Here is a 23,950-nt window from a genome sequence, read left to right on the forward strand (position 1 = left end):
CAATTAAAAAAAAAAGTTTTGACTTCTTTTTTTTTCCATCACAGAATATGGATAAATCTCAACACTCCAAATCTGCCACCAAAGGAAAATTTCTGAACAACTCTAGTTCAAAATTTCTTTTAAAATAAGAGTTAAGAAACATTTTTATATTGATGATATGATATGAAATAAAAAAAACCCTCCCATCAGGTTCCTTTAGCAAGTTTTAGTGAGTTACTTTAATGTTTATACGACAATGTTTAATGTCAAAGATAAAAACTTAAAGAGCCAATTAAAAAAAGTCTTCTTACAAAAAAAAGTTTAAAACATTTTCACATTTTTTTTCCTAGCAAAATCTACCTTTTTCCCCCTTCACCTTTGGTAAAATTAACCATTTCACTAAGCTTTATAAATATTTTATTTCACTGAAAAAAGCGTTACTATTCTTTTGTCTCGGCTGTACTAGAAAGAAATATGTAATTCCAGTAAGGCTGTTGCACATCATACATCTTAGTTATAAGACATTACAATAGAGACAATGCTCCACACAAGTAAACCACAAATGCATAGCAAGTGTAGGGCATCCAAGGATGTGTACAATGGAGAGCTAAATGCATGCATGCCAGGATTTGCAGATAGAGACCATCCAATTGAACATAGTGAGAACTATTACATCAGCTCTGGTTTGGTCAAGTGATCAAATCTGGACCAATCTAAAACACCTTAAATCTTGCTCAGACAAAAGTTCCAAGTGGAGACAAAAAGGACACATTTGGGAAACTGCAGTGCTCTATTGCTGCCAGAAAAATGTTCAGTTAGATATTCTTTTTGCCAAGACCTAAGCAGGAAGACACAAACTCCGTTTCCATGCATGAGGTATTACAGTTGATTGGTACAAATACAGAACATGTGAAGCTATTCTCATACTCACAAGTTCTGATGCTTAAGTTTGTGAACATTAATTTTATTGCGCTGACTAGATTCACTTGTTTGATACTTAATATAGAACAACCCAGAAGTGTCACATGTAAACTTAATTCACATTACTCAAAATAAGAATCAAAATAACCAAATTAATCGGGTATTTGCCACATATGCATGGAAGATGTGAAGATTAAACGGTTTCCCTTCTTTGAAGTGAATTTCAGTTTTTAGAAGATATAAGAAAATCTAATAGCCATAGGAATAATATTTTAGGCAAACATGTTTCTTGCAGAAACTGTTGAAGAAAATAATCAAATATCAAAGCACAATTAATACTATATAAATTAACCAAATGATATAGTATTTGAGAATCCCACTTAAAGACTTAGCAAAAAGGACAAGTTTGTTATCCTTTGCTCCAAAATCCTTTTTCAAGGAATGTTGTGCAAAATCTTACATTTTGAATGAACGCTGTACAAATCTCAGTGTATACATCTCAGTATTTGAGCTAAACCAAAATTAACATGCATGGAGAATAGTCACAGCTACACTACATGAATAAGACTGATTCAAACACTTGCATTGTAAACTGTATATTTTCACTAATATTTTTTTTTAATCTGAGAAACTCATTTAAATACCAAACAAAAAAAAGTTTTGAAATTTGTTATTTTCTTATCTCTTCTCCTTTTATAAAAGCTGTTATAAAAAAAGTATTATTTTTTCCAAGCTATTAAGTAACTCTTGAATTACAGTGCTGTATTTTAGTTTTCATCACTCATCACATTTAACCACAAATACTAGTACTTTTTCTTCACTCAAAACATATCTTTTATTGATACTGTGTCTGTGATAATGATGCAGGTGAATTTTATCATTCCTTTCACCCTACTAGTAATGAACAAATTCACTGCTTATTACTTTGGACTTGATCTCTAGCAAAACACTACTGGAACAAACAATTTGATTTGTCAACACCTTTACAAGGACTCCTCAATCAATGTCACAAATCCAAATTTAAACAGCAAAATACATTTGACTGCAAGACCCCAGACTGATTAGAGCTCCGAGTTCAGTGAATTGCACCAGACAGGACAGCAATCAGATTATTAACTCCACTTGAAAATACTCTCTGCTGCCTGGGATTAGCATGCATATTTTGATATAGATCGATAAGCAATCTCCTTTCTATAAGAAATGCCTGCAACATTCATTTGGCTGATCAAAGGTATATATCAGCTTGTTGTGACAGCTAGCTATTGTTTCCCTCTTTCTTTACAGGAGAGTCTCTATTTAAAAAAATCCCTGGCTCCCTTTCACCTAATAGTCGAAGTCAACAGAGAGCCACAAAATTCCATCTCCTCAATACCCAAACACAATTAGTACAGAAAAGACATTTGCCTTTTTTGAGGTAACTTCACTTACTTTCACTTCTTCATTCTTTCTGTTCCTGCTCTGTCCCCCATTCTGAAACTGGACATTCTTTTCTAGCATTCCAAACATTTTCATGGTATTATTCTCTACTTCATCCACAATTTAATTAGAAAAAACCTGCAATTTTGGTGACCATATTTTGTAGTTTGGATAACGTTTTCCATATCAACCACATATTCCTGACTTTGGATTAAAAATAAAGCAACCCTTTGAATGCCAAGGTGTTCACACAACAAAATCTATTTCCAGTTAACTCATCAGAGAAAGAAGACAAGATATTTTCTCCATAAGGTAACACGAACTCTTAACTGAGCTCTGGATTTCACTGTATCTGCAAAAGAGCTGAAAACCCAAAAATTTATCTGCTAATTTTTTTTCAAGATAAAAGCACAGGCCTTTCATCCCTCCTCTCATTACACATGAAATAACCACTGTCTCATCTGAGCTTTTTATCTTTTTAATAAAAAAGACATACTTTAAAAAAGACAAGCACAGCTTGTGAAGCGAACAGTCCAAAGTGAGATTCGCACAAAAGAAACTAGATTACATGCCTCAAGAATGAGGCCATTGGAAAGTCAATGTGCATTTTGATGTTCTGGGAAGGAGACACTCTCTCAGAACAACATGAGAAGACAATTCCAAAATTAAAGCTCTTTTGTAGCGGCACTTGCAATAGATTCTTGGAGGAAAACAAACCAACCCAGGTTGAGTTGTGGTACTGAAGTCCTGAAGCATAGGAGAGAAGATTCTTCCTTCATACCCACGTTTCAAGTATAGATAAAAGAACCAGGCAGCTTTCACTGCTGATTTTACAATGCTTTTCAGTTGTTTACAATTTTAATTGATGAGCTTCCTAACCAATTTTTTTTTTAAGTGTTATTCAGTAACACTGTACTGAATTCCCATACCATTGAATTCAGTGAGCCTTTCCCACTGCCAAAAGCTTTGCTCCTATGCCTTGCCTCAGAACAGCCTGGTGTGAGTACAACCTATGCTCTAGGACTTCTGGAGAGAGTAAACACTTTTATTCTTAACCTGCCCTTAGCTCCATGCCGATACAGCCCCTTCACACTTGAGAGCAGCACATGAGAACTGGACCCATAGTCTGAACCTGGTCCAGTGCATATAATTTCTCTACATTTATCAGCATAAATTTTAGTCTCTTCTTATTTTCCCAATACTTTGTCTCACAATATTGCTTTTGTTCTACTCTTAAGCTTTTTCCTAGCAGAAGTGGGGCATTATTTTCTAACATTGTATACATAAAATGGCTCCTTCACCACTGAATCCTTATGGAAACCCCCGAGCTAATCATATTAAGTCTTCCAGTTAACAAGCAATAAAATAGGATTAGGATCATCAACATCTTTTTAACCCTGTGAGTATATACTGTTTGACGTGCAAAATAAGCCTAGGTTTCCCAACACAGAGACATAAATTCATACAGAGCAATTTCATCCGTGTATGTATACCTAAGGTAGACAACATTAACTAAGACAAGAGAATTTACCATTCTAATCCTTGTCAGATTCCCCCCCCCCCCCCCCGCCCCCCAGCAATTTTCAAACATTTATAATTTCTGGCATCATAGAAAAGCAATGGAAGCTGCTATGAATAATATATCAACTCTTTTATTATTATTTCTAGCTAATGAATTTATTTAAATTGGACAATCTGTAGGCTAGAAGATACAGTAGGAGCACTCTGGGTATTCCTTTCAGCTAAGATACAAAACCCCCATATTTTAGATGGAAGTAATTTCATCCATTAAATACAAAATGAATATTTTTAAAAAATATTTCCTAATTGCACCTTCTAAAAAAATATATATAACAACAATGAAGTATTTATGGAAAGATGAGCAGTTCTTCATTTTAGCACCATGACTAAGACTGCATATGGTAATGTATAGCATAACAGGGGGGTTTGTTGTTGTTGACTGTTTTCTTTGTATTTCAAGTTCCAAAGTTTTTTTTTTAATGGTATGTAGAGGGATGAGGGGAAAGGAAAAGAATCCTACAAATACCCAGCAGCAAGTCCTAATTATTTTCCAAGGTGATTTTGTTGTTGTTGTTTTGCAAAATAATCCTTTTGGTTATGCAAGATCAACATCCATCTCCCTTTGCATCTCACGTCAGTATGTCAGAGAAAAACCTTGTATACTGATATTACCTGGAAAGCCTAGACAACTCTTTATGACATGAAAGATTAAATTTAAAATTATTATCCAGATTATTGAATCGCTAAGAGGATCAATGGATTTCATAATATTCTTAATGCAGAACAAGATAATTGCTTATTCTTGCTGAAACTAGCAGGAAGAACAGGTACTGCTTCATCTCCTTTTGCAAACCCAGGAAGTTAAAATTGATACCAAAGTTGTTTTCCTTTAATGGCTCTTCATCAACTAGCAATCTAAATCTAGTTAGCTGCAGATAGCAACTTCATATTTGATTAAGAAATTTTAGATGGAAAACAAAGGATCTCAAGATACAGGTTCTAAATCTTTACGCTTCTTAACATACTCATCATTTCTTTAATGTAGTAAGTCAAATTCAGTAATACATTGACTGATTTTTGTTGTGAAATTCTATGGAGTACTGTTGTGCAAGAATGGGAAGCGGGTCATCTTATTAGACATACTCTTCCTTTTGCAGCTATTAATAGTGATAAAAGATAAATTAAAAAGGTATAATTTAAAGTACCAACTTGCATAGAGTGACTGTCTCTTCAAAAAAATAATCTCAAAATGTTTATAAAAGAGTTTATAAACATGTATGATAAGTGTTTAGTATCTTCTACTTAATCTAATAATCTGTTAGGTTTTCTTAATTAAAGGTTAATATCATTGACTCAAACAGTTTGCAAGACCCTTATGGAAGAATTTTTTTACTATATAATTATATGATAAACTACAATGAGAAATTAAAATTTAAAAATAAGATAAAGTATTTATAAAGTTCTTTTTATAAACATTTGCTGCTTTTTACTTGGCACAAATATATATTTTATAGAAATATTTGCTCAAATACCTTCATAGCACAATACACTGAGGCAAATAACTTACGTCCATTTCCTATCATTTATGTCACGCGTAAAACATAAATCAGTCTTCTCACTGCTTTCTCAACAACATCTCAGCCTAACTGATAATACACTTTGAAATCAGTCTGTAGTGGTAGAATAGCTCTTTTTAGCAATGGAATACACTGTTGGCTGCCTTCCCAAAAGCATGCAGAGTGTTCTGACAAGGAGCATACATTTGTGTTCACAAACAGGAAGAGATGGGACATCCCTCCCATTTCATCAGTCATTTTTATCAGTCATTTCCTTCAATTACGGTGGAATAATTTGAGTAATAGCTTAATTCAGTCTTGCATACCTAGAACCACAGTTACAGCAGCCTATGCAGAAGGCCATTTAAAGGTACAACCTAACCCAAGTAGCAAAAATGTAAATAACAAATAACAATTTACACTTTCAAGTACTTTATTCAGACTGTATGTTGCTCTATAAAATCTGAATTTATTGATATTTTTCATCTTTGATAAGAGAAGGCCGTTACATAGACTATTCATTCTGAAGGAAATTAATCTTCATTAATCACAATGGCTGTATCATTGACACAGTCCCTACATTAATTCAATTAGATATTTTATTTTTCCATTCCACAGTAGTAATGTACTTGTTTCAAATTGAGAAATTATTTGTGCTAGCTACGATTTTGGATTAAATCTGTTCTTTGACTACATCATGGGAAATTATTAGGAGACACGAGATCTTAGCTAGCAGAAGAAAGGAAAAAAAATGGTGCATTTGAAAATAGCATTACACATTGCAGAATTGTTGTGGGTTTGTTTTTAAAATAGGTCCTGTCTAATGTCCTGTTTCAAAACATGACAATGCATTACTTCTAGTTTTGATTGAGATCTTTTTTGACAGTCTAGGTTCCATGCTATTAAAACTGAAGAAAAAGAGTTTCATGCATCCAGTGGAGCATCTTCAACTGGGGCTGTTTTTGATCTCTTACCTGTAACAGCTCTAAGCATGCCATTCCATCTTTAAAAATCAATGTCTTAATCTGTGATATTTTCTCCTACTTCTCAGTAGGAGAAACTCACAGTAGTATCAAATCATTCAACTGTATTGAGGATCAACTGCAGTACTGCCTTTTATGAGCTTCTTTATGACCACTGAACACTACTTCCCCCCACAGTGCACAGAAAAAAATAAAGCTATACTGTAAACAGCCATGTACCCATATACAGCAGCTTATAGTTGTATACTCTAGCTCCATCTAACTAACTTTCAAGGTAAATGACAGAATCACAGAATGGCTGAGTTTGGAAGGGACCTCTGGAGGTCATCTGGTCCCCTAGCTCAAGCAGGGCCATGCAGATCTAGCTGACCAGGACAATGTCTAGACTGCTTTTGAATATCTCCAAGGAGGCAGACTCCACAATCTCCAGCATTTGTCTCGTTCTGGGAAAGCTACAGAAACAACATACTAAAACTACAATTTTAACACACACACACACACAAAAAACCCAATACAAGCGTAAGTAGAATTTAATTCACCATATTACGTGTGGCAGTTAGCAATATATTATATAGCATGATACATGCAAGGTCTCAAAGAAGCATGACCTTCAATGGATAAATTAAAAAGTCTTTTCTCATCTTTTAGTTTTATCTAGAGCTAACCTAGCCAAACAGTTGGGAATAATGACAAGTATTATGTTACTTGTATCACATAGTCGTTTTAACATTTATTCATCTGACAGAAAAAACAAAAAAATTTGGAAACCTTATGAACCAGGTTATGCACCTTCATGAAAAGCCTATCACACACATTTTGCAACACTTCCTCTCCCCCCAACCCCCCACCCCAATTTAGACTGTACTCCACTTCATCTGGTGTCCACCTTGAAAAGAAGCTATTTAAGCAGATGCAATTGGTAGGATACCTTACACCACTTAAAAGGGAAACAGTCCCCCATTTTCATCTCTTCATTAAACTTACATTTCAGCTTGCAGGTTAAGCAGAGGCTTGTTTTAACATTGTCATTTCCCAGTTACTCGTAAGGACTGAGAAACAACACTTTTAAGAATATTTAAACACCAATGCTTCCAGCAATCATTTCACAATCTTTAAAAAAAAGGAGTGGAATCTAAACTATTGACTATTGCTCCATAAAGTCATCAATGCCTATGTTAAAAATCAGATTTCTTTTAGCAGTACAGGATTGCTGCTTTTCAGTATTCCTTCACCTGTCTAATGTAGGATGTAAAAAAGCAAGGAACACTAAATTGAACACAAATGTGTATGTGCAATCAGATGCAGAGTTTTGCCCTTAAGCACCTCTTAAAAATGGAAGCAACTCCTTGTTCAGGCAGAGGAGAAGAAGCCATTACCCAGAAGTAGGAAAAAAAGAGTAGAAAAAAACCCAAACCCCATAGCTAACTCTTTCTCACAAAGCCAATGCAACAAGAATTCTCCAGAGCCTGCTTGGCTCAACTGAAAGTCTGTCCTGTAATAAATGCATGAACACAGCTAGACGCAAAACATCAGAGCTGCACTGACACTGATCTGGGCTTGATCTTTTGACTTATACAAGAGTAAACCAAAATGAATTAGATGGAATGAAACAGAACTTCCTGGGTTTTAAACTAGTCTCAGTACTCTTTTAAATACAAATACTGATGGAATTATTCCATTGAGACAGAGGCATTCAACAGTTTCAGTGATAATTTCTTTTAATTTCTTTGAACTAAAGATTTTGGATATAAGGAATGGGATACTATTGTTTTAAATAAATGTATATTTAGACTGTCATCCTGAAGAAACTGGATATACAGAAAGGAAAACAAGATAACAAGATTAAATAATGGTGATAATGTGGCATACAAATAATGGTAGGTGTTAAATTTTTATTTAAGAGAACAGAGAATGTAGCGTCTATTTTTTATACCCAGGGCACTATAAGTGTTCAAGCAATCCCCAGTGGTCTTAAAAGAAAAAAGCAGCAGAAGGGGGAAAGGAAAGACCAGCTTTCAAATGATGACTGTTGAACTGTAGTATGTGAGAGGAAAAAAAAAATTTAATCTGCTCAGGACACTTACTCCTTATCATAGTGTGTCTTCAAAAAAAGATTTAATTACTTAAGCTTGGATATATTTGTCAGTATATGGCATGTTACTATATTGGGATTAATGCTCTGAAGCATCTTCCTTCGTCACCTGAGATTTTCCCTGAATGTGTCTCATGTATAACTAAATACTGTGTTTAGCAATGACTCTTATGTAAGAGTCCTTCTGTTTCTGTTTCCACAGAGCTTATGCTAAAAACAAGTGACTGATTTAAGTGACATTGGTAGGCCCTTTGAGTGTAATTCTCCTTATCATCTTATCAGTGGTCAAGTCACGGAAGTGTGAATCTTACCTAAGGATTACATCTGGAAAGGATCATGATTATAAAGACAGTATCTCAATCTATCTCAAATTGTTTATTGTATTCATGCTATTTATTACTTAACATATACTTAAAAGCCACATGCCTGACATACAGGGATGTAGTTTTGACTGCATGCTTATGTAAACAGTATTCCAGAATTCAGATCAAGTTCCCCTCAAGAATATAACAAAAAGTAAAACAGCAAACCCAAAAGACAAAAAAGAAAAAAATACTCGTCTGAGCAGAAAAAAAGTCAAAATAATCCAGAATGGAATGAAGCACAATATCTGTATATAGGGACAGAGAGAAGCAGCAATACATTCTTCCTGATACCAAAGAAATTCATCACAGAAGAAAAGTTAAGAGTTGGTCATACACAGCTCTCCTGTTGCTCTGAAAAATTCTCAGTTCAGAATAGCATTGAAGAATTGTCCCAGAAATGCAAACATAAATGTCTATATTTCTATAACACTTGAAAATCTGTATTATCTATAAACTATTTCAACTTTATCAAGCATCTGTTTTCTTCAGTCTGTTTGGAATCTACTTTTTAATCTAAATCTCTGTAGATGGCACACTGCATCCCTGCAGAGCCCTAGCAATTTCTTTAGGGACTCTGCCTGCACCGAGGGGAGCAACAATGTAAATCACACGTGCAGATACTATCTCAGGAATTAATATATAAGCTAGATATCTTATTTATAGTATATTGTGAACTCCAGACCAATACAAATTACCTGCAAAGTACACTGAGGTAAACTCCATTTCTTAAACACCTGCAAAATTACAAGCAGTACAGTTACAATCCCAGGGCTCTGTGAACTGCCTTGGTGGCACACATACCCACCGATTTTCTGGCATTCCCATAAAAAAAACCCAGACATTATGCATAAAGAGAAAAAACATCCAGTTACAAGCCAACCAAGACCTGAAGTCTTAGGAAATACTCTACATCTTTGCTCTGTTTAACCATATGACCAACCCTGGTACTGATCAGAACCAACATTTAGATATGTGCTCCTGTCTGTCTTTTATCCAGGAAAGCAACAACTCCTAAACCAAAATATGCTGCATTATTCAGCTACAGAATGCTTTTTGGGACAATTACTTTACTCTTCATTTCAGTGGCAAAGATACTGTTGTCTTATCACGGGACATCTACATGCACTATACAGAGATGCTAGTGCACATGCTTCACGTACTTCTCAAAATTGTTGTTGACATTCAGTTTGCACTCAGACATATGTAAAAAAAAAAAGACACAGTGGTAGTGTAAACATAACTATGCACCATATGCGCCAGACTAAAGGAGGACAAAGCATAATTCTAGGGGAATTCACATCTGATGGCTTCAGAGCCATCTTCCAATCCTATGCTGAACTCCCAAGTAAAAAACTCATTTTTTTAGCTTTGGAAGGACAAGCAGATTAGGATTTTGTTTACAGCAAGAGTAAACGGCACATTAATTCTGAAGTGGCCTTTGGCCATCTAACTGCCACTTCATCTAGTTACGTGGTACTAAAACTTTTCCTGGTATGCAAAACCTCGTTTATCCTTCCTTTACCACAGAAAAAAAGTATTCATAAACTAAAAACAAAATGCCTTCCAACACCATCCAGCTTGTAAAATAACTCCCTGTAAAGAACAAATCTAACATAGTAAAACTGGCCAGTGGCTTTCCAACTTTAAATGGCTAATAGACAGCCAGCTGTTTGCCATGCCATTAAAGTACTCTGATAAACTCCTTACGGCAGGTGGGAGTTAGAATGCGATTTAATAACTGCCAAATGAATCATTTATGAGCAAATCTTATTTTAACTGGAACGTTTTACTTTATAATGCAAATCTTGCAACTGCACTGCAGACTACAGCTACAAATTATAACTAAATATTTCAGAATAAATGATTAAGAAATATATTGTGCTCTTCAACCAACAATGGTCATTTTTATTAAACAAGTTAAGCACTATTTCCTGAATGACAATAAGTTTCTATATCATACAGTTGACAGCTCATTTCAAGATGGCATAGTACAACCCACAATTTACAGAAAAGAGTCTTTCGATACAGAACAACACTAACTGTATTAGGTGGGCTGGAGGAAGTATCTTAAAAGCAAAGCCACAAGAATCCTCTGTCTCCAGAAGGCTTTAATACAGGATGACATTTTTGCATTCAATATATACCTATGCCTTATCTCCTGTAAGGTTGTTAGCTCACAAGCCACTGAAGCTGTTTTACTACTAAAATATCTCACCAATGAGCACCCATCAGCTTCCTATAATCAGTTCACTTTAAACTAAGCATATTAAAGAATCAATAATAAGACGGGTAAAGAAGTGTCATCCTGCAACATTGTCTCAGGCTACAAGAGTCAGCTGAATTCAGTGTTTTACTCATGCTACCTTATAATGGAAAGAAAAAGTTTACGAGCAGAAAGAAAGTGCAAAGAACTATTAAAGGGTAAAAGAACATCTTCTATCTATATGTTAAGGTCTTAGAGGTGGGAGCGCTCAAAATAATTATAGTACTACTCCAGTAAACAAGCATGCTTTTAAATATAATCCTGATTCACAGGTACGACACACTTAATTGCTTCTTTCATAAATTCTGCACAATCCATACATCATAAGAAAACATCAAAAAAAGGTTGTGCATAACAGCATTAAAGTGGAATGTTATGTTGTAATGACTGACCTGCTAAAGGTAAAGCCTCCCACTGCTTGTAACTAGAGCCAGATTCATCATCTATTTTGTAGGTAGATTAAACTTGTGAGAGCACAAGCAAAACATGTATGCATGAAAAGTTATGCAGTGCTGTCTTCTATTCCTGCTGTCAGTTAAAAATCTTCTTGGTGAGTATTAGGAATGGGGCACATAGCTTCTCAAGATCTGAATCTAAAGACTTATTTCCCTTCATCTAATTTCTCTAGCAAATTACAAGTCACAGAAGGCAACTAGTGTATGAAGATTATCTCTTATTCTTGCAGTGTGAAAATTAGGTGCGAGGTAAACTGAATCCAAGCACAAGAAAAGAAAAAACCTTTTCAAGAGATAGAAGTGTCATGGAGAGCAATAACAAAGTTATCCTGAAGGACAGATAATAAAGAAATGCTAGACTTGCTTCTGTGACATAGCAGGCTAGAGAGATCACTGTGATGGAATTTACTAAAGTTATAGTTAGTTATTAAACTACAGCTTTGAGGTCAGGCCTCAGAGTTGACGAATATTTACCCATCTGCACTTCAAACACAAAGGGGATGCTAATGCTAAGAAACACTTTTATAGTTTTATGTATGTACTTTTGTTTCACTGAAAGTCAAGCAGGTAACTCAAAACCACTGATCCTATACAAGCTGAAGAGCCATGGGGTTTTTGTTTGCTTTGTTTTTGTTTCCATCCAAATAAATCAGCTACCACATACAAATTGCCACCCAAAAAAATGACTGATCCTTTCTGCAACAGTTACCAGCAGAAAGCATTCAATGAGGACTGTCTCTTGGAAAGCATAAAATGATACTTTTTTTTTTTTTTTAACGCCAGTAATCTTCAAAATCAATTTCATTCCATCAGCACTCCTTGATGAGGAAGTGTTTTTTCTTCTGCAAATTTATCTATTTGTCTTTTGAGTTTTTCTAGAGTTTTAGTATCCACAGTAGTAATGAAGTCCAGTTACACTTCGCGTTCTCTGAAAGTTTGAGACTCTCACTTATTTAATAGTGCAGAGAATTAGCAGTGCTTCCTTTGTCTAAGGGATCAAGCAGTTGATAATTCATAAGATCTAGAACATTTCTCCTCAATGCCCTTCAGATCACCTCACTTGGGGCAATAAGATCTAGCTTGCTGTTTGACAAGCGAATTTACCATAAATCTACAACACTATAGCTATAATGAATCCCATTTTAAAGGAATATTCATAAAATGTAATGAAAATGAAAAGAATTTAGACAGTTTAGAGCGTTAACAAAGTCTTACTATTGCCTGACAATTCCAGAAGCTAACTTGATATCTACTTCTGGTTAGAGTACGTACTGTGATAACATCATATGCTTTGACATAAATGACATCAAAGACTAGGGCTCTCAGTAAGTGTGATAACTGGGGACGTCTGTGTATCCTAAATAAATGGAATATTGCTTTGAAATGCTGTAAAGATTTCTACTATGGCAGAGATTTAACAGACTTTTGCAAGGACACCACAATCTTGTAGAACGATGCAAAACTAAAGCTAAAAGAATTATTTTTCCATAACTAAGGAACATAAAATTTCTTAGCTAGTTCACATGCATATTTTATAAAAAAGTAGTTATAACAATTTTATAAAACTATTATGCGATCTAATCAATGTTACTTAAAAATATATGAACTAATCTTGCTAACTAATATTATTTAAGAATATGACTTTAAGGTTGATATTTAGACAGCTCCATTTCACATCTATAATTCATATATGTAGGCTAAAAAAAAAGTGTTACTATTCAGCAAAAGCATAACTTTGTTTAGCCACAAAGAAGTGCTCCACTTAAACCTACTGTTTACATGTGACAGAATTGAAAAGCGTATCTTCGAAGAAAAACAGCAACTGAATTTGCAGACATGGCACTATCTAATCCTGGTTTTGCAGAGCTGCTGACCTAATACTCCACCTGAATTAATGAGGACTGTGCCTATGTAAATCAAGCTTGTGTTGTCCTCTCTGGTACAATACAGCAATTTCAGTTTCAAGGAAGAAAACCAACTGGACATTCCCAAGAGGCAGACCTTGATCACACTTCTGGAAATGTGATCTTAATGTGATCCTTGAATAAGAATTAAGTTGCTAAGAGGTATCTTTTAAACATTGCTTTCACCCTTTAGTTTATCTGAATAAAACCACATTTTATGTCCACTGTTTCTACTCAGTCTTATTTCTTGCCAGTAGACCTCTTAACTGAAATTATGCTCCCAATTACAACCTTTAAAATCAACAGCATTCAAGCAAATAGAGCTGTAGAATGCTCCCTTACTTAATCTTATGAGAAATGAATAGGGATGAGGAGGGGAAGAGGCAAAAGAGACATTCAGTGGGATATCTTAGAAGGGTGGATTTTACTATAAGTTTTCCAAAAGCATGAAATTTAGAATAACACTAATTATTTTCAAGACTAAATTGAAGGAATATTTAGTCTCAACCTGCATTTAAAGACAATTTCAGAAAATATCTAGAAAGCATTGTAAAGTGAATTATTAATTTGTCACCATTCCATGCTTCATAGGCATTTGTAATCAAGATTATTTGATACGTTCTCTGTTACATGAAAAAATACCACAGAATTCAACCTGGTTGCATTGCATGGACTTCTAGAAAATATTTTAAGATATTCAGAAGTATAATCCTTGCTGCTCTCTCTCATCATATGGTCTCATTTGCAATGTTACTCCCCTACATTGCCTTAAAGGGTTGCAGCATCCACTATCTTGCCCATAAATAGAGCACCATGCTCAGTGCACACATCTGTAATTCTGTAAGTAGGCAAGCAACAATGGAAGCTTTAAGAATGGACAGACTTTTTTTTCTTTTATTCTTTTTCTTATATAAGCTACTGACTGGGATGGAACCAACCTGATCAGCTTTTATTATGACATTTACCAGTATTTCTCCATCACGTGTCTATAATTTTCATTTAGCTTCTTTCTTACCAATTCCACATTGCAGGAATTTATTTTGCATGAATGCAAGAACCCACACAACATATACAGAAATATGAATATACCTCCAAGGGAATAACTAGTATTTTAAAAGGCTTTATAAAAAAAAAAAAAGCCATCAGAATTTAAACAGAAAAAAAATCCTAAACATATCCTGCAGGACTGCACAGATTTGGGGCAGGGGGGAGGGTTAATGCTCAAATGCTGTAGTGCACTCTACACACAAACAGTAATAAAAATCTATCACTTAATCATTTACATGTTGTGTAAAACAGCAGTCTCCTTTTAGTTAAGAGCTGCTTTATGTCGTTTTCATCGATACAAATGTTGCCCAAGTGATTGTGTGGGAGAATACAAGAACAGACTGTAATAAAATTAAAAATAACTTTCCAAGGAAATAGTATTTGGAAGGATTAATTACAGAAGTTCAAACAGGAGGCCATATGCTTTCCTCTCTCTTTACTATTGAGCATACAGTATGCCTGTAATAAAACAGGGAGGGGAAAAAAAGCTAGTCAAAGCAAACAGATTCAAGTACCAGGTAATGATTCAAGATACCTTTACAATTTTGTGTGCCTGAATAAAGTTTATCTAGTCATTTGACCTCTATGCTAAAATTTTAATCAGCTGTGGTCATTTGTAGAATAAAATAGTTAGCCCTTTGCCACTATTCCCATATAGCAGGTATTTCTTGAGTGCTAAATACATGAAAGAAATTGGTAGTGGGGGTGTATTTCCTCCTTACATTAAATTTCTACTCCACATAATAAGATATACTTCCAAGACAACAGAGGCCACCAAAGATCACAGCTGCAAACAGTACATGCATAAGAACTTTCTTAAGGTTTACAAATGGAAAGCATAAGAAAAAGTTATTCTTAAGTAGTATGTAGTAACAAAAAGTCATTGTGACTTGACAAAACTTCACTAAAACTTCCCATTAACATGCTGAAATAAAAAGTATATGTTCAAGTGTTATTGTGACTTGGGGTCCAAAGGCTTAAGTTGAGAAAATGGGTTATTTTTCCATTTGCATGAGAAATTCTCAACATCTTTCCTTAACTTGACCAGTTTAATATTTTCAAAGATATAACACTGATTTTGTAAGCAAGAGCTGATGGAACTTAAATAGTTAGTATTTAAAGTATTTAATAGCTAGTGGAAAAATCAGAGCAGAGACATTAAAAAAAAAATTAGAAAGACTTTCATCCCAACTAAGTCATGTGGATTTTGACCAAGAAGTCAAAATTCTTCAGCCATTCATTACTATGGGTTTTACTCTCTTCTTATTCTGTATAAATCTGCAAGATTTTTAATGTGACAATAAGTTCCCTATCTGTTGCCATCAGTACCTTAAAAAGTAGGTCAACACATGAAAATTCAGTTTAAAGATATAATGAAAAAGTCAATGACATAAGTTAACATTATTAGATATCACAGCAGTATATGGCCCCCGAATATAATGTTGGAAGAACAGGAAAGTGTTGGTTCTCATTGCATAACCTCCATGAAAAACGATAATAATTCAAAAAACCTTACCTTTTTATTTGCATAAATTAATGGAGAAAAGTGGTATTAAAACACAAGAACCAGTTGGGGGAAGGTGTTTGAAATGCCCTATGCTCTGCAAGAAGCCACGGCTTTCTTGGAAAATAATTACCTAAGAAATGTCTAACTGTTCTAGACAAAAAAATGAAAATGAAACTACTGATCAATAGTTGTGTATATTTAAATAAAGTCCTAGAAAAAACCCTATAGAATTATTAATACTTATTAGATGACAGGAAAAAGTAATTGAAATTACTTTCCTTGTTCTCTCTATATAAGTCTGAAACTCCATTTTATGTAATAACATAATGATGCACTGAAAGTTTTCTACAAATGTAAATCCATCACATCTAAAGTGAAAAATCCCCTTACAGTAAAGCTGGTTTCTATATTGTTTAAACGTAATGCACTACTTGGTCTAAATCATAAGGGAATAAGGCACTTAAAATAGGGTGTCACATTTCGAGGTAATAAATAGCAGATTGATTCAACCTCCCAGTTGATCCTGCAGTTTACTTACATACAAGATGGAAAATAAAGTATTGAAGCCACTGTGATTTACTTCTCAGAAATGAGACACTCTATATTAGTGTAAATGAAAGCAAAAGTCCTGCATTGACAATTTACTACATTCTTAGTCCAAGCCCTGATTAGATCAAACTGCAGTCTTTCTGAGCACACTGAATATACCTCACTTCGATTTCCAGTGAACACTATCATATATATAAAAAAAACCACCACCAAAACAAAACCAGAACCACCCTCACCTCAAAACACAAAACTACGTTTCTCCAGTAAATTCTTTTTCAAAGCATGTTTGTCTCCTGATTTGTCAATACTTAGGGAAAGGTGTTCTACCCCAACAGAAAATCCATTACTTAAGAATATTTACCTATGGGATTTTTCCTAGAAAGTCTTACCTTAAACTAGTGGAATTTGGATGAATTCCAAGCATCAGTAAAGCTCTGAAGTCAGTGAAAAATCTCACTCCACTAATGTTATGATAAATGGAATTGAAATATAAAATGACATCTAATAGTAATACCCCAAAACAGAAGGCAGGAATCATGTATTTCAGTGAACTGTCTCAATTTCTTCCATTTAATCCCAGGCATTTTGGATGTTTTCACATTTGAATTTTATTAGCTTTATTAAGCAAAAATTGTATAGATGGTCTTAAAATAGAAATTATTGCATTTAGATCTTAATTTGTCTACTAAATATTTTCACTGATATGGATTTATTTGCAAGTTAGAGAGACTTTGCAGTGAAATCTGACCTACATCCTAATTTTAGCCCACTTTCCTAATACTGAAGATCAAACACCCATTTTCACTTTGCCGTGCATATATAAATTGCTTCCAAAGAGACTGTACATTTAAGTTATCAACTAAGCTTCTCAAGATACAGACCGCCTTTAAAAGCCAATCTACAAAGAAACCAATGTACAGGTGTTTTTTAAAGATCACAAGTTTAATGTACCAAAATATTTCTTCATGCAAATTTGAAGATTTGCGCAAACAAATTACTTTTTCACACTGAATTGCATAGATATTGTAGATTTGACTTCTGCCCTCCCCCCCCACTTTCAACTCAGCAAAATATCTGGAGTTTTTCTACCTTGAGCATATGAATGCTTCCATTAACATCAATGTCAGATTTCAGTCAGTCTTAGGCCATCACAAATAAGCTAATATAAATATTTGCCCAGCTACAATGTACATGCAAGGGTCAAAGCTGATCAAAGTTGCTTTCAAAACATCATTCCATTGAGCTTAATTATTTCAAGCACTTTCAGCAACTATGATAGAAAACACAATACCCCACTTCTATAACTGCTACAGCACCACAGTAGAGATGACAATCAAGACCAGGAAAACTGTCATAAAAAAGCTGTTTTGAGAAGCTGACAACTTACACAGACTTCCATGACAGAATTCTAAACAGTTTATATCCATATAAATGCTTTCTACATTGAAATATATGGAACAGTGGTATCATCTAAAATTTCTATTGATCTGTTGCTGCTGTCCCTACTACAGAAAACATAAATGTGAATTTAATCATCAGATATAGAGAGTATTTTCTATTCTAAATGAATTATCAAAATAGTAATATAATTCAAAGAAAACATACCAAGGTACTGAGTCTTTTAAATGTATAAGCTATCACATACAATAGTATTTTTTCAGATTTTTTTTTTAATCTTGTAATAATACAGCTTCCTGTGGTTTTTCCAAAAATATTCATAGCAATACTATCAAGCAATACTTTCAGCAACAAAATTTATTTACCTCCAAAAGATATTCCAGGATTGACAGGAAACAGTCAACAATTCCACATTGGTTTCTAGTCTGTTTATTACTGCAAATTAATGCTATTCAAGTGTTTCCAGAAAGCCCTGCTCCACTTATTCCAGAAGGCACATTGGCATTCCTTACTGTTTCTACAATAGCACAAACATTGAGACAGATGCCTAATTTTTAAAGCAAAGCACAGGAGACTCTAAAGAAGCAACAGTTCTTAAAGTCCTGTTTGAGAAACAAGGAAAACAAAGTATGTGGAACCCCAACTAAAGTACAAAGGACAACCTGTGTCTGTGCACCTAGACTCTGTGAGCTCAGCGTGCTGGGCTTCAAGATTCCACAGAAATTTGTGGCCTTCAGTTTAGACTTGGTTAAGGAAGCCCAAAACTGCATTTTAAGTTAAGGGCGTCTTTACTAATAAACTCAAGAGAGTATCAAAAATATTTCATAATTCCCATCACTAGGGTAAATCTCGTATTCAAGTGACCTGAAAAGGTTTCTCATTTCACACCACAGGAACCCCTTCCTTCAACCCCTTCTCCTGTTATGAACTTTTGGAGAACAATATGATTATTTCACTTTTTACCACCCACTAGCATAACAGTATGCAGATTTTCAGCTGCTTCATCTCTTCTTTAATCTTATGGTAGCTGGCATTCATAGAACAGTATCTTAGCTTTTACTTTGACTCTAATCTTTGCTACTTTCCTGAACTCATTTAATTCTTAGCTTTTTTAACTGAGCTTCTCACTGTGCTATCTGACCTCTATGAGCCAGTCATCCTCCTTTTCCATTAGAGTTAGCTCCATGAGAGCTCCAGCCTGATGAAATCTCACTAGTCTGTTTCATTCTTATCCTTCTTGGCCAATTAAATGCCTCAGCACTAAAAATCTCTTCTTGCTGATATCCTGAGTTCAAACACTTTCCCAGTATTTGATGTTTTCCCTAAAACTTCATCTCCACATATTGCCAGATTATGTGAAAACATGGTAGGGAGTTTGGGGGTGGGGTTTTGTTGTCTGGTTGGTGGGTAGGGTTTTTTGGGGGGGAGGGCAGGGGGTGGTGGTCATGTTTTGTTGTTGGTTTGGGGTGGGGAGTTTTTTGTTTTGTTTTTTTTTTGGGTGGTGGTGGTTTTGTTTTGGGTTAGCTGGGGTTTTTTGTTTGGGTTTTTTTGTTGTTGTTTTGGTTTTTTTAAGAGGCTTTTCTTGTTCTTCTGGGACTTTCATAAGAAAACTTAGGACTGCAGGCATCAGTGACTGATCATCCTCTGTAATAAAGTGTGCCTCTGGATACAAGGAAAGACTATTTTATCATTCTAAACCATTATTACTATTTTGCATAAGATGTTACAAAATTCATAGGAAACAACTGTACAATCATTGCAGAGTGCTGACAGTTCCAAGGCACATATAGGTACACACAAATTTAGGACTAAAAAAAAGAAAAGCTCTGATTTGAGGTGGTCTGATCAAACCATTTCAGATGATGTGCTGAAAAAGTGCAGGAAAAATGCTTGTGCTGGGGGGAAAAAAAAGTTAAAAAAACTAATACAACTGTCTTCAGCTCCAGAACAAAGCAGGTAAAGGATAGAAGTTTCAAATGTTACATTTGGGTTGGAAAGGACTAGGATTTTTAGAGTGAACACAATTAGTATTGCTCATTCACTGTTTACTAGAGCTTCATTGTTGCTATGTTGAATAACAAAAAGATTCTTGTCATTTCCAGCTACTGTTACAATATCACACAGGCTCAGCTTTCAAACCAAATCTTCTTAATTCAGAAGATGCCTAAGAAAGTGATTTTAGAATTACCTGTCTGGCAGAAAAGAAAAAAGTAGTGTAATGAAGACAGAATGATTTAAAAAGGAACCTAAGGCGGTATCTAGACTGATTCCACTAAAAGCACTCACTTAACCACAATGTTCTCTGGAGTACTCTCAGCGCAATTCTCTCAACTTCTGAAGCAAACATACCTCCTGGGAACAGGTGGAAGCTTGTAGAACTGTATTCAGCTTAAAGTAAAATAGACTAGGTTCTGAAGTGCTCCATACAGTCAGGGCTGGCTTACTGAGTTTGTCTTAATGAAAGGAGAATTCTAACAACTGCACATTCTTTCAAATTCGCAACTTAATTATGCATCCTATAAGTAAACTGTGATAAATAATAGTCAAGTGTAGCCAATTAAATGATTGCATATAGATCCATATCTATTTTTAAATTCACCTGATTTTTAACAACAAGCTTTTCTAAGGGCATTTTATTCTGTATTAACTGTGGAGTCTTTGCAGCCTTTTTGTGATCTTTTCTTTGGTAAAGATACAATTTTTGTGCTATCCTAAAATAAAAATAAAATAGAGGAAAAAAATCTTTACAGTGAATATTTTGATGTTTAAATTACCTATCTTTCTCCAATGGATTCTAGTGATTAATGAATCCCAATTTCACAGATAATTTTTTCCACACCTTTAATTTCACATACATTCAAGACCTTTTTTGCACCTGAAAATATTTATCTACTTTCCCCCTCACATTCTTCTTCTAGTAACATAAATCTGTGTTCTAAAAAGTCAGCACTGATATCTTTAAAATAGCACACTTGCTGTCCTCTAGTATATTCTAAGTCTCATGACAACAAATACTGTTTCCTAATGCTTTTTACACATAATAATTTTTTCTTATTTGTTATACCCAGTTCTCCACAAAAGTAGTTCATTGTTCTTAGCTTTCAGAGGAGGCAGCACAACAAAAATCAAACTTATGTACTAGTAAGATGCTTGTGTACATATATATATATCTCTCAACCTTTAAATATTAGGAAAAAACAGTTGTTTTCAGGTAACCTATATTTCTGTATTTCTCTATTTTCTCAGTGCATGCAAATAACTGCTTAAACAGCATCTCCCTTCCACAGACTTATACATTCAAAATTACACCAGATCTACCTTGCAAAGATGTTTGTTGAATACAGTGCTCTCTGCCAACAAAACCCCCCTGAGTATCTGATGAATAATGGTCATGCAAATTGTTAAAAAAGGCAGAAAGCAATACTATGGTAGAGAACTAGAATCAGCAATATTTTAATACAGTTCTCATTAAAAAGTGGTTTTCTATAGCTATCTGCTACCTTTTTGCAAAATGTCTGATGTCTGCCAGTGTACAACTACAAATGAAAGGCCCTTGTCTTCAAAACCCAAACTAGCAGAATTTTTTTGTAATATTAAGGACCTTGAACAAGGAGCAGGGAGTAATTCGGTATTTTAATCTACTAAATATTTTAAAGGTTTGTCATCTGCACTTTAACGCCTATCTTTTCACCAGGTGCATAATAGCTTTAACACTGCAAAAGAAGGATCTATACATATCTCTTATGCCATAAAACACTAATCAGCGTAAACTTCAAAGCTTTTACTTGAGAGTGTAAACTTCTAAGAAAGATTAGATAACTACTGAGCAGGTGCAATCCAGGAACAAAAATAGATGGAAATATAAAGCAAGCCAGACAAAGCTGTTGTTAAAAAAAAAAAATTCCCTCCTTATTAAAGGGGAATGACCATTGCAAAAAAGAAATTAAGATGTAATTACCACATCTGATAATGATAGCCAAGCATTTTGCAGATATTTCTTCAAAATTTGAGTTCATCATCCAAAGGCAAATAGATTTTGGATTTCACCTTTGCACAAGCAGATATTGATATTATCTTCTCTTGCAGTCATGTTCAACATATTCTACAAAAAAATTAAAACTTAACAATATTCACATTAAAGGGCACAACACACAGTCCTAACTTGCACAATACTTGACAAATTTCTTTAAAACATTACAGTTTTATATAAAGCATTCAACACTTGAATTCCAATGCTGTAAAGTTCACTGAAGCCAAAAATTTCATAACCTCATCAAACACATTCAAGTAGTAGTCACACACTGAAGCACTCACAGGCGCCCTGATGAATTAAGGAACCTCCTTAATGGGATTAACTTCACACTTGGGTATTTCAGGTAAGTACTGTCCATTTCTTACTTTCCATTGTGAACTGGAACTAACCACAACGAGACAAACATAAGCTAAATATATGTGGAAACTTTGCTATTTTTGTCTCATGACAATGCATTTCATACACATCCAAACTGAAGAATAGAACAACTTTGCATTTCATGTCATATTTTTCAAACAAAATGTTTTATTGTTCTCATGTGTGATGAAAATGGCCAGGTGGTATTAAAGTGACAGCTTAATATGCAGAAATAAAAGCGTAAGCCCACTGCCAGAAATCTCACCAAGATCTGTAGAACTAATCAGTATTAGAAGAAGGTTGTTTAAAAAAAGCTAATAGTAATTATGACTTTTTAAGTGTGCATCTTAATATTTCTGTTTTCCTGAAATACCACATCCCTTTCCATTGCATGTTAGTACATACTTTTCTCTTTGGCACGTTTGGTTTGGGGTTTTTTGGTTGGTTTTTTCCTTGTCTTCCAAAATCTCAGAAAGTTTGGCTCGATCAATCATTCAGGCCAATTAGATTAGCTGCTTTGTCACTTACCAAATTCTGTATTACAAAAACATTAGGTATTTATAACAGACCATCCCTCTTTCTTTGAGAATAAATGGCCTGTTTTCCTGAGCAATGGAGTTGTGCTATCCTTATTACTTCCTTCAACCTGTGAATTTAAATCAGCTATCATAAAAATAAAAGGTGCGGGAAGCAGCTTTGATCAGAAACATTCATTATATTTTGTTTTAGAGAGAACACCGACTTTAGATAAAAACTCTGAGGAAGCCAACATCTATGTAAGCTTTTAAACTGGACAGTTAATTCTGGGCAAAATATGTTTATTTGCAGAGGGCATAGCAGAAGCATATTCTACACTGAAATTCCAGTAAAACTTTTAGAACAATGTCTGGCGTCTCAGAAATGAGTGTTAGGCTGCTATTTACCGCATAAGAGACAGATTTTTAGCAGATTTTGGTCTGTGCAAAAAACACCACCAACATTTGTAATATAGCCATCACATTCGGGTAGATATTTCTTTAGGTACTGTTTGCAGTATCCCATATCTAACAAACTGCCTAGTGCAGCATTCTCAAACTGCTTTTACAGTATAAGGCTCTGAATAAAGCTGCACTTGAGTCAGCCACTGATGGAGATCCTACAACAAAAAAGAATCTCATGTAAAATCCTGAGCATGCTCCCATTGACTGGAGAATTTATAGTGGTTAGTAGACAGTAATACCTTGCTCAAGTAGCTCTTCTCTTGGTGCATATAAACTAATTTAATACATTCACATCAACAACTTATATACCACATCCTTATCACACCACTGCCACTCCATCTTTTCTATTGGAATACTGTCACATTTTCACTTGCAGAGAGTTCTTGGCATTAAACTGGAGAGAACCTGAACCATTATAAAATGAAGGTGCCTGATCTTTCAGTTAAAAATGCTGAAGTACATGTGCAACAACTTAGTGGGAATTATAGATATTTTCTGTATTTTGCTCAGGTAAAGTTATTATCCCCGCCTTTGCTTATTCAACCCATTGACAACATAGCAGTTGTGAACAGATAATTGTATTTCTGGAGTTGTCTACTCATAGCTTACCTGTCTAATATTTTA

General features: G+C 34.6%; 1 long non-coding RNA gene across 1 annotated transcript in view; it reads right to left on the bottom strand.

Annotated features, from left to right (window-relative positions):
- LOC138687092 (uncharacterized) overlaps window positions 1-22,049 on the bottom strand; it is an 84,943-nt gene extending 62,894 nt beyond the window's left edge. The window contains exon 1 of the long non-coding RNA XR_011326427.1: window positions 21,915-22,049. This is a non-coding gene — a long non-coding RNA (uncharacterized lncRNA). The remainder of the gene's footprint in view (window positions 1-21,914) is intronic.
- Window positions 22,050-23,950: the final 1,901 nt, after the last annotated feature.

This window comes from Haliaeetus albicilla, chromosome 10 (assembly GCF_947461875.1).
Source record: "Haliaeetus albicilla chromosome 10, bHalAlb1.1, whole genome shotgun sequence".
In the NCBI taxonomy this organism is placed as follows: Eukaryota; Metazoa; Chordata; class Aves; order Accipitriformes; family Accipitridae; genus Haliaeetus; species Haliaeetus albicilla.